This window comes from Capsicum annuum, chromosome 7, assembly GCF_002878395.1.
Source record: "Capsicum annuum cultivar UCD-10X-F1 chromosome 7, UCD10Xv1.1, whole genome shotgun sequence".
In the NCBI taxonomy this organism is placed as follows: domain Eukaryota; kingdom Viridiplantae; phylum Streptophyta; class Magnoliopsida; order Solanales; family Solanaceae; genus Capsicum; species Capsicum annuum.
In genome coordinates this window covers 94845251-94854700 of record NC_061117.1, presented here as the reverse complement: position 1 = coordinate 94854700, position 9450 = coordinate 94845251, and the positions used below count along the sequence as shown (strand labels likewise).

General features: G+C 36.0%; 1 non-coding gene across 1 annotated transcript; it reads right to left on the bottom strand.

The window, feature by feature from the left end:
• Positions 1 to 6892: 6892 nt before the first annotated feature.
• Positions 6893 to 7004, bottom strand: LOC124886275. Its single transcript, XR_007043361.1, has one exon. It is a non-coding gene; the product is annotated as a small nucleolar RNA R71 (small nucleolar RNA).
• Between the last annotated feature and the right edge of the window lie 2446 nt (positions 7005 to 9450).

Genomic DNA, 9450 nt, shown 5'->3' with positions numbered 1-9450 from the left:
TACAAGATACCATCCCACGACCTGGTAGAGCCAGTACAAGAGCATCTAATAATAATACAACTCAAATGTTCAAAGATATTCAATATATCTGTCTCAAAAATAAAAAGGTGAATATAAAAGATAGAAGGAAATGGGCGACTCAAACTCCAAGAGCTCACCCGATCTTTGAATAATCAACACCATATAAACACGAATCAATGATGGCAACTAGTATTCGAATCTGCACCAAAAAGGTACATAGTGTAGTATGAGTACAAAAACAATGGGCACCCAGTAGGCATCATCATTGACTTAGCTAAATCATGATATAAGTATGATAAAATGGAAGATAACATAACTAAGTCAAGGTACAGAAATGCACCTGAATCATCTCCAACATTAGTGTGCATAATAAGTAATTATATCAAAATAATAGCATAACATAAGGCATCCACATCTGCCAATATCGTAATTCATAATAAGTAACAATGCAGAATAATAACTTATCATAAAACATCAACACAAGCAATCACAATTGGTGCAGAAAAGTAAATAACTCATCACAGACTCCCATAAACTTGGAGAGCACACTCAAGATGGAATAATACAATTAACCAACATAGAACTAACCTTCATCGTCATGTAACCATCAACCCATAATTATCATCAATCGATCATTTATCAATATTTACAAGTTGTCAACATAAAGTAACTGTATCATCAATACTCACTAGTTGTCACTTATTAGGTAACCATCTCTTATTAACTAACATTTGATTACTAGTAATCATATGACCTCTAGTACCTATTTAACAACTATTCACCACATATCCACTAATCATTAGTTATCAACTAGCCAATATTTATCAACTGATCATACTTTACCAATTAAACCTCATTTATCAACTAGTCATGATTAGCCACTCAAACAATATCCACCGTTAATCCTTATTATTCACTAAGAATCAATTATACCACTTTATCATTAATCAACAATTATCACTAGTCCTCACAAGTCCACTAACCATCATAATTACCAGATTCGGGTTATATCCGACAACCTTAATATCAACATCATACCCAAACTACATATATATATATGCATATAAATATATATGTATATATATATATATGTATATGTATGTATGTATGCATATAATTGCCATACATAGGGCACAGCCAAACTTGAACCAATAGATGTACACATAGGCACATCAATAGAATCATTCTCCAGCTTTACTAGGGATTAATATATCAACATTATCTTTCAAAATTTAACTAGGTATATAATCAATGCCATAAGATCCAATATAATCAAGAATTAAGATTTTTAACATAATTCATGGCACGATATAATTAAGTAAATCAGAATAACAATAAAGCATAAATAATAACACAATTGCTAACATCCTCAATAATCATGCTTTCTAACATGATTTCAAGCATAATTGTTTAGCATGATCATAGTCATAAGCAATATCATGAGAATTGACTTATCAATAGTATATTTAATGGTTTACTATTAGTATAAAAGGTAGCTTATCAATAGCTTGAGAAATAGCAAACCCATAGCATAATCTATAGCTTATTCATAGCATAGTCAATAATATAATTTGTAATTAAACAATATCATAGTCAATGGTTCATTCAATGGTATATTCAGTAGTCCATTCAATAGCCAAAACAATAGAATCATCAATAGCTCATCATAAGCTTAACCAAAAAATCAGAGATATGGCATAATCGTTTAGGCATTACTTCCAATACCATTCATCATAATCAATAAGTACCAAGGTTCCTTAATATCACCTCAAAGGTCATTCTCTAGGCATTAATAAGCATATAAGGGTTTCAAGATAACTATTCATCAATCTTGGCTTAAGGTGGGTCAAAGAGCCCACTTCTAAATCCCTGAAATACATTCTAAATCATTTTTTACCCCAGACTAGGCTAAGGTATCTAAATTCACTCTTAGATGTAAGCTACCATTAGCCCTAAGGTAGAGATTTTACTCAAGAACTTTAACTAATTGAACGGAAACTAAGGCAACCTTTATTAGTGTAAGCAACTAAGACCAATTTACCCTAAGCATGAATAACTAGAGCATTTTACTTAATCTTGAGAAATCTAAGACATTCTTATGTTAAACATGAGCAATGAATTTTAATCCTTCTAAGGAATAAGGAAACAAGCTAAGTATTTCAACTCAATGGTCCCAATTTAGCCTAAACGGGGCAACTAACCCAAGTCTTGTATTTTATCAATCCAATACCTAAACCATATTCCAAATTTAATGCAATATCATAAGATATATGAAATAGTTCAATATAACAAGGGATAAGCCTAGACTACCTCAATGCCGAAGAAAGCTTAATAAACCTATAAACCACTACTTTTCTCTTTCCAAGAAGCCTTTTAAAGATGCCAAGATATCAAAAATACATTCTACTCATCAATATGATAATATCGATACACATATTGCACCATTGTTCTTTGGATCCAAAAATCACCTCAGAAACCCCATGGGGTCCCTACTTATGAAAATTGCATTTCCGAAATCTATCCAACATAATCAAGCTCAAGGAATAATTACCCTCATAAATAGGTGAAAACCAAGATAAATTGGGGATAAAATCAAGCTCTAAAGGTTATGGGGTTTTGAGTAAATAATCAAGAAATTTTACCAAGAAAATGGTGAATTCTTACCTCAAATTGGAAGATAATCGCAAAAATAAATGTTATTTAAGCTCCCAAGTCACCCACAAGTCTCGATTTTAAGATATCATACTATTTAGGATTTTTTCTCTCGAGTAATGGATGAAAAAATAGTTGAATTCATGATTTTGGGGTCTATGTATCCCCATACCAGGTACACAAGTCCCGCTATCATGGCCCAAGACCTGTGATTGTAAATTATTGCATTAGAAAGAGATATTGTGATTGCATCACTCCCTAGTGTGATCTTACTACCTTATCCTACCAAGGCTACCACGATTGCAGCCCTTGGCTTGCGATTGCAGTTGCACCAGATAGCAGCTCTTCCAAGTTTCTATCAAGTCCTTGGGATTCATCTAGAATATCGTTTATGCACATAGACTATGTAACCATACTAATTTAATGTTTCAAATATGATGGCATACTCGTGATTTCCATCTGAGGTCATTTTGACCAAATATGGGTTCCACACTCATATTTCATCTTCTTAACTTTTTAACCAAGAAGCCAAAATGATCTCGGATGTCTCAGGACCCAAACCAAAGGTCTACTTAGCCTAAAATTGACATTCTGGAGTTTTTGATGTAGTCAAAATTTGCGTACAAGATGATTTTATTAAAGTCTTTCTTGATGATCTTTCTTTAATTTCTCTCGATAGGGAAATAGACTTCGGGATTGACCTTCTATCAGATACCCATCCCATTTTATTCCTTCTTAAAGGATTGCTCCATCTAAACTAAAGAAACTAAAGAAGTAATTAAAGAATCTTTTGGATAAGGGTTTTATTCATCCTAGTGTTTCTCATAAGGTGCTCTGGTGCTTTTTATACAAAAGAAAGATGGACCTCTTCAGATGTGTATAGAGTATCTTCAGTTGAATAAGGTTGCAGTGAAAAATAAGTATCCTCTTCCTAAGATTGATGAATTATTCGATTATCTTTAGGGTGTTAGGTGTTTCTCTAAGACTGATCTTTGTTTGGGCTACTATCAGCTTAAAATTAGGGAGGTTGATATTCCCAAGACTCCTTTCTAAACTCGGTACGACCATTATAAGTTTTTAGTTATGTCATTTGGGTTGACCAATGCTCTAGCTTCTTTCACAAATCTTATGAATCTGGTGTTCAGACATATTCTGGATTTGTTTATGATAGTCTTCATGGATAAAATATTGGTGTACTAAAAAAGTGAGGATCATGTTATTTACCTCAAAATTATGTTGCAAACTTTTAAGGAGCAAAAGTTATATGCAAAGTTTTCTAAGTTTGAATTTTGGCTAAGTGTTGTGACCTTTCTTAGGCATGTTGTTTCTAGTGAGGGGGTCAATGTGGATCCACAGAAAGTTGAGGTAGTTAAAAAATGGCCTAGACCAGCAACTCCAATTGATATTAGGATCTTCTTGGGCTTGGTTAGGTACTATAGGAGGTTTATAGAGAGTTTGTCTTCTATTGTTGCTCCGTTTACAAAGCTAACATAAAAAAATGTTAAGTTTTTGTAGTTTGATGCTTGTGAAGGTAGTTTTGGGAGATTAAAGGATAAGTTGACTTCTATGCCAGTTTTGACCCTGCCCAAGGGTACTGATGGGTTTGATGTATATTGTGATGCATCCCATTTGGGATTGGGTTGTGTTTTAATACAGCATGGTAAGGTTGTGGCCTATGCTTCCAAACAACTTATGGTTCATGAGAAGAATTACCCAACTCACGATCTAGAGTTGATGGCTATGGTTTTTTCTTTAAAATTTTGGCTCCATTATATGTATAGGATTCACGTGGATATTTATTCAAACCATAAGAGCTTACAGTATGCATACAAAAGGAATTAAATCTCAGGCAAAGGTGGTGGCTCAAGCTACTTAGGGATTATGATATGTGCCTTTACTGCCATCCAGCTAAAGCTAATGTTGTTAATAATACTCTTAGCATGTTTTCTATAGGGAGCTTATCTTATGTTGATGAGATAAAAAGGGGGTTAGAGAAGGATATTCATAGGCTGGCTAACTTGGGAGTCTTTCTCTTTGACTTTGGGAATGGGGGAGTTATTTTTCAAGAAGTGGTTAAATCATCTCTTGGTGTTGAGGTGAAGGAGAAGCAGGTTTTGGACCCCATACTTATGTATATTAAAATGATGTGTGTCAGTAAAAAGTTATGGCTTTTGAGATTTGGGGAGATGGCATCTTGAGATATCAAGGAAGGTTATATATTCTTGATATAGCTGGGTTGTAAGGAAGAATGATGAGTGGTAATCCAACCACTCATTCATACAAATTCTACACACACATTACTATATTTTGTATTAGAAAATGAGGCATTATCCAGATTTAAGTAAACTAACACCCACATTTTGCAGGTATGAAGTGAAGAAGGTGAACATATGTGGAATGGAGATAAAAAGGGATCAAATAGAAACAAAAAGAGTGTAACTGGAAACCTGAAGCAGTCAGCCTTGGTTACCGCAACTGCTGTTTGAGGACTATGGTCGCCGCCAGTCCAGGTGGTTTGCAAAGCACAGTCACAGAACCTTATCACGATGGCATAACCGTGGTAGCACTCAAACACATATGATCGCGGATTAGTAGGAACTGGCCCAAGGGCAGAATTTTAAAATGTTATGGAAGAATTCCAAATCATATATAAGCAAAAACACTTTCTTCTTTGGGTATTGCTTGTCTCATAATATAGATTTAAATTCTAATCTTGAAACCCTAATTGGGTAAATGTGTAATCAACTTTGGAGACTCAAATTTCTTAGTTTCTTGTTGAAGAATGAATGTTTTGGTTGACCCACATGGTATATCTCTCTTTACTTTCTTCATGAGTAACTAAGTAATTTAGTCTTGGAATTATGTTAAATTAGTGTGTAATTGTGTGTGGGTATTGTTGGGTTTGCATGGATTTTAGTTGTTGAGTATGGATTTCACCATTGCTTCAGATATTAAGTTGGGATTTGATAGGTGAAAACTCCAAATTCCCAATGGGTTTGATGAGTGAAAGATCCAAGCTCTAGAAACCTTTTTTCATCCTTGAAAGAAGGACTTAGTGAATATTAGGTAACCCATAACATCCTCGAAAGAGAGTTATCGGGGGATAAGACAATTGTGAACAACTAAGTCTATGGTTTACTACCCTTTGCAATCTTAGAAATAAGTGTTTAGTAAGTGTAAATCATGTCAAAAGCATCATCCTAGAAATAGGGATGCTTGGTTGAGGTTTCGGGTGGTTACATTAACTCCACACTTGTTAGGTGCTCGAAAGAGCCAATGGGTTAAATCATTGTGGTTTTATTGAAAGGTTGACCTCAAGGATATTCGACCTAGCCTATCCATTAATTGACAACTAAATTCCTTTATAAACCAACATTATCCCACATACTTCACCTCTAAGGAGACATAATCCCAATATTCCTCCAAATCTTGAATTCAAACCAAAGATAGCATTCACCACGTACTAGTCAGAAGTTGTTGAAGAATTTTTAAACAAATCCCTCGATTTTCTTATTCATGTTATTTCCATTAGCATTCCGAGTAATCTTATAGTAACTTAAGTACCTATAGGTTGGAAGTCTATAGCATTCACTCCTTGAGATTCGACCCCAATTTACATTGGGTTACTTGACAACGACTGCCTCACCCCTTAATTATGGGAGTGATTTGAGCGTTATCAAAATGGCATCGTTGCTGGGGAGTAAAATATTGATTTCACTTATGTGGTGCTATTCTTATTTGGGAATACCCGGAGTAGGGTAATTTACTTTTTTTGTTATTTTTGACTATGTTGTAGATGATCAAACTGTGAACAGAGCAATGAGCGATAATACAAGTAATTTTGGCCCTTTTGATGCCCTACTAGACGATAAAGTCCAGTTAAATAAGGTGGGGCAAAAAAGTGCTATCTACATCCCGTCAACCAATGGGAATAGTGTGTTTCATGTGACTAGAGTGATGCTTCACATGTTGAAAATGAAAGTATTATATGGGGGTCAAGCATATGAAGACCAAAATATTCATTTAAAAAACTTTGTCGAAGTTTGTGCGCCATTTAACATAGCACATATTACACAAGAATCCATCTGACTTCGAATCTTCCCATTCTCACTAACGGGAGAGGCAGTTTTATGGATCCGCTCATTTTCACCTGGCTCAATCACCTCTTGGGAGGAGCTCACCACGGTGTTCCTTAATAGATACTTCCTACCATAAAAAATGCTTCAAAATTGGGATGAGATTGTAAACTTCTGACAATTGAATGGAGAATCATTGTTTAAAGCATGGGAGAGGTTTAATGGAAAGCTATCTCAATGGCCAAATCATGAGGTCCCGGATAAGATGCTCCTTGAGATTTTCTATAGAGCTCTTGACCCATTGAACAAAACATTTGTGGATAACACAACGGGTGGCTCTACTGTAAAATTACATCATCTTACAGCTTTTAGATTGATAAGTGAAGTATCTAAAAAAAATTGGGGGTGGCACACCCATGATGCCAATGCTCCTAAGACCCCTTCGACTACCTCCGTGGTGACCAATGAGCAAAGAAAATGAGAAAAAGAGAAGGAAGAGAACATGGCCAAGATTATGACCTAGCTTGATCTTCTAATGAAACATGTTATGGGAGTACCCACGAAAGTGGTAAATTCCATAATATCAAAGCCTTATGAAGAAGATGATAAGACAAAGAATTTGGATGAAGAAATTCGATACTTGGCAAACTACTCGAGGGGTTTCTGCCCCGCCTATCAAAGGCAAGGTGGGAATCAATGTTGGATGGATCAAGATCGAGATAGAGATTGACGAGATAGGGAACATGACTATGACCGCTACATTTCTTCTCATGATAGGGCTAAGTCCAAGGAGTCAAATTCCATTAACCCCGATAAGTTCAAGACCAAAGATTTTTTGGCATGAATCTTGAGTAGAGTTGAAGGTATGGACAAAATGGTCCGTGAGTTGAAGGGTGACTTCTTCATACTCTCCCAAATGGTGGCGTCTCACTCCATCTCCATCAAATAATTGGAAACCTAAGTCGGGGAAATCTTCACACAACTAAATGCAAGGGATGGAGGTGGACTTTCAAGTGACACAATTGCTAACCCAAAGAATAAAGGACAAGTCCTAGCAATTGTCACTAGAAGCAGGAAAGCACTTGAAGAGCCCCTTAGAGGAGATATGAGTGAAAATATGTCCAAGGCCAAGACAAAGAGGTGACACCTCAATGAAGAAAAGAAAATGATGATAAAGATATAGATGAAAGTGATGAGGAAGTGGTCGAAATTGAAAAGCCGCAAGGAGAAGCAAAGCCAACCATCCATGTTCCTCCTCCGTTCCCTCAACGGTTGCATAAAAAGGAAGAGAGTGACAAATTGAGAAAATTTATGACAAAACTTAGCAATTTTTCAATAAATATCCCACTACTTGAGGCGATTTAAGAGATTTCGGGATATGCTAAGTTAATAAAGAAATTAATGTCCAAGAAGAAGTTTGTTGAGGGTGATACCATCGAAGTTACTCATGGGTGTAGTTCTATCATGGATAGCAAAGTTGCAGAAAAGAAAAATGACCCCGGAGCCTTCACTATCCCTTGCACCATTGGGACTCATGATCTTGCAAAAGCTCTTTGTGACCTTGGTGCAAGCATCAACCTAATGACATATGTCATCTATAAGAAACTTGGCTTGGACACTCCTACACTAACCTTGATGTGACTTTTTATGGAGGACCGATCCATAAAAAGGTCGGTCGGTATATTGTTTGATATCCTCATACAGGTGGACAAATTTATTCTCTCGGTGGATTTTGTTATATTGGATTATGAGATGGACCAAGAGGTGCCTGTCATTCTTGGTCGTCCTTTCTTGGCCACTGGGAGAGCCATTGTTCATCTAGAGTTAGGGGAAATGAAATTTCAGTAGCAAGAAGATAAGGTATAATTTACAAGTCAAAGAAGCAAAGCGGAACCCCAAGTAGTATCAGTGGTGGATGTTGAAAATGAGACAATGAAAGATGAGGAGTTTGAGGACCCGCTATGAGATTAGAAGAGGAAAGACATCGTGCCACGATGATAACTAAGGTGCTAGGTGGGAAGCAACCCACAAATACCACGAGAGTGGCTCGTATCTTTTTTGTTATGTTCTCGTAGAGTAGATGTTGTCTTTTGCATTTAAATAACCCATGAATTTGTGGCACTTTGGATTGCATTGAATGAGCTTTGAAAAGGGTCAAGTATGAAAGTTTACTTTGAAAATCCAAGAAGTAAAAGTCAATGAAAATTAAGTAATATGCTGAACAAGGGAAAATAGGGTAGAAAAAACTACTCTCAGTTACCACGATCACAGCCACCGTGCGCGATCGCAGGTACACGGATATCCGAGGTTGCGTCCCCTGACCACGGTCACAGTTATTTCAGTTATTTAACCCCTAGTATTATTTATTTCCCTCACACTCCCTATTCCAGATTATACTTTTAAATCTAAGCTATATTGTTGGCCAAGTTGTAAGCTCTCAAACAGCCTCTAGCACATCCCTCTTGCATCACAACTCTGGTAGGTAACATGAACCCTTGCTTTCATTTTTGATATTAGGTCATTGAGTGCATAGTTAAGAAAAGTCCTAAAATTTTTGAGTGTTATGCTTTACATGTGTTCATAATTATTATAGTTGTGGTGTTGGTTGATTGAGCACATAAGAGGGGAAATCTAGAGTACCCAACAATGTGTGAAAAAAGTAGACAAATAAGATGTTCACACCTAGTGTTTGATAAATTGA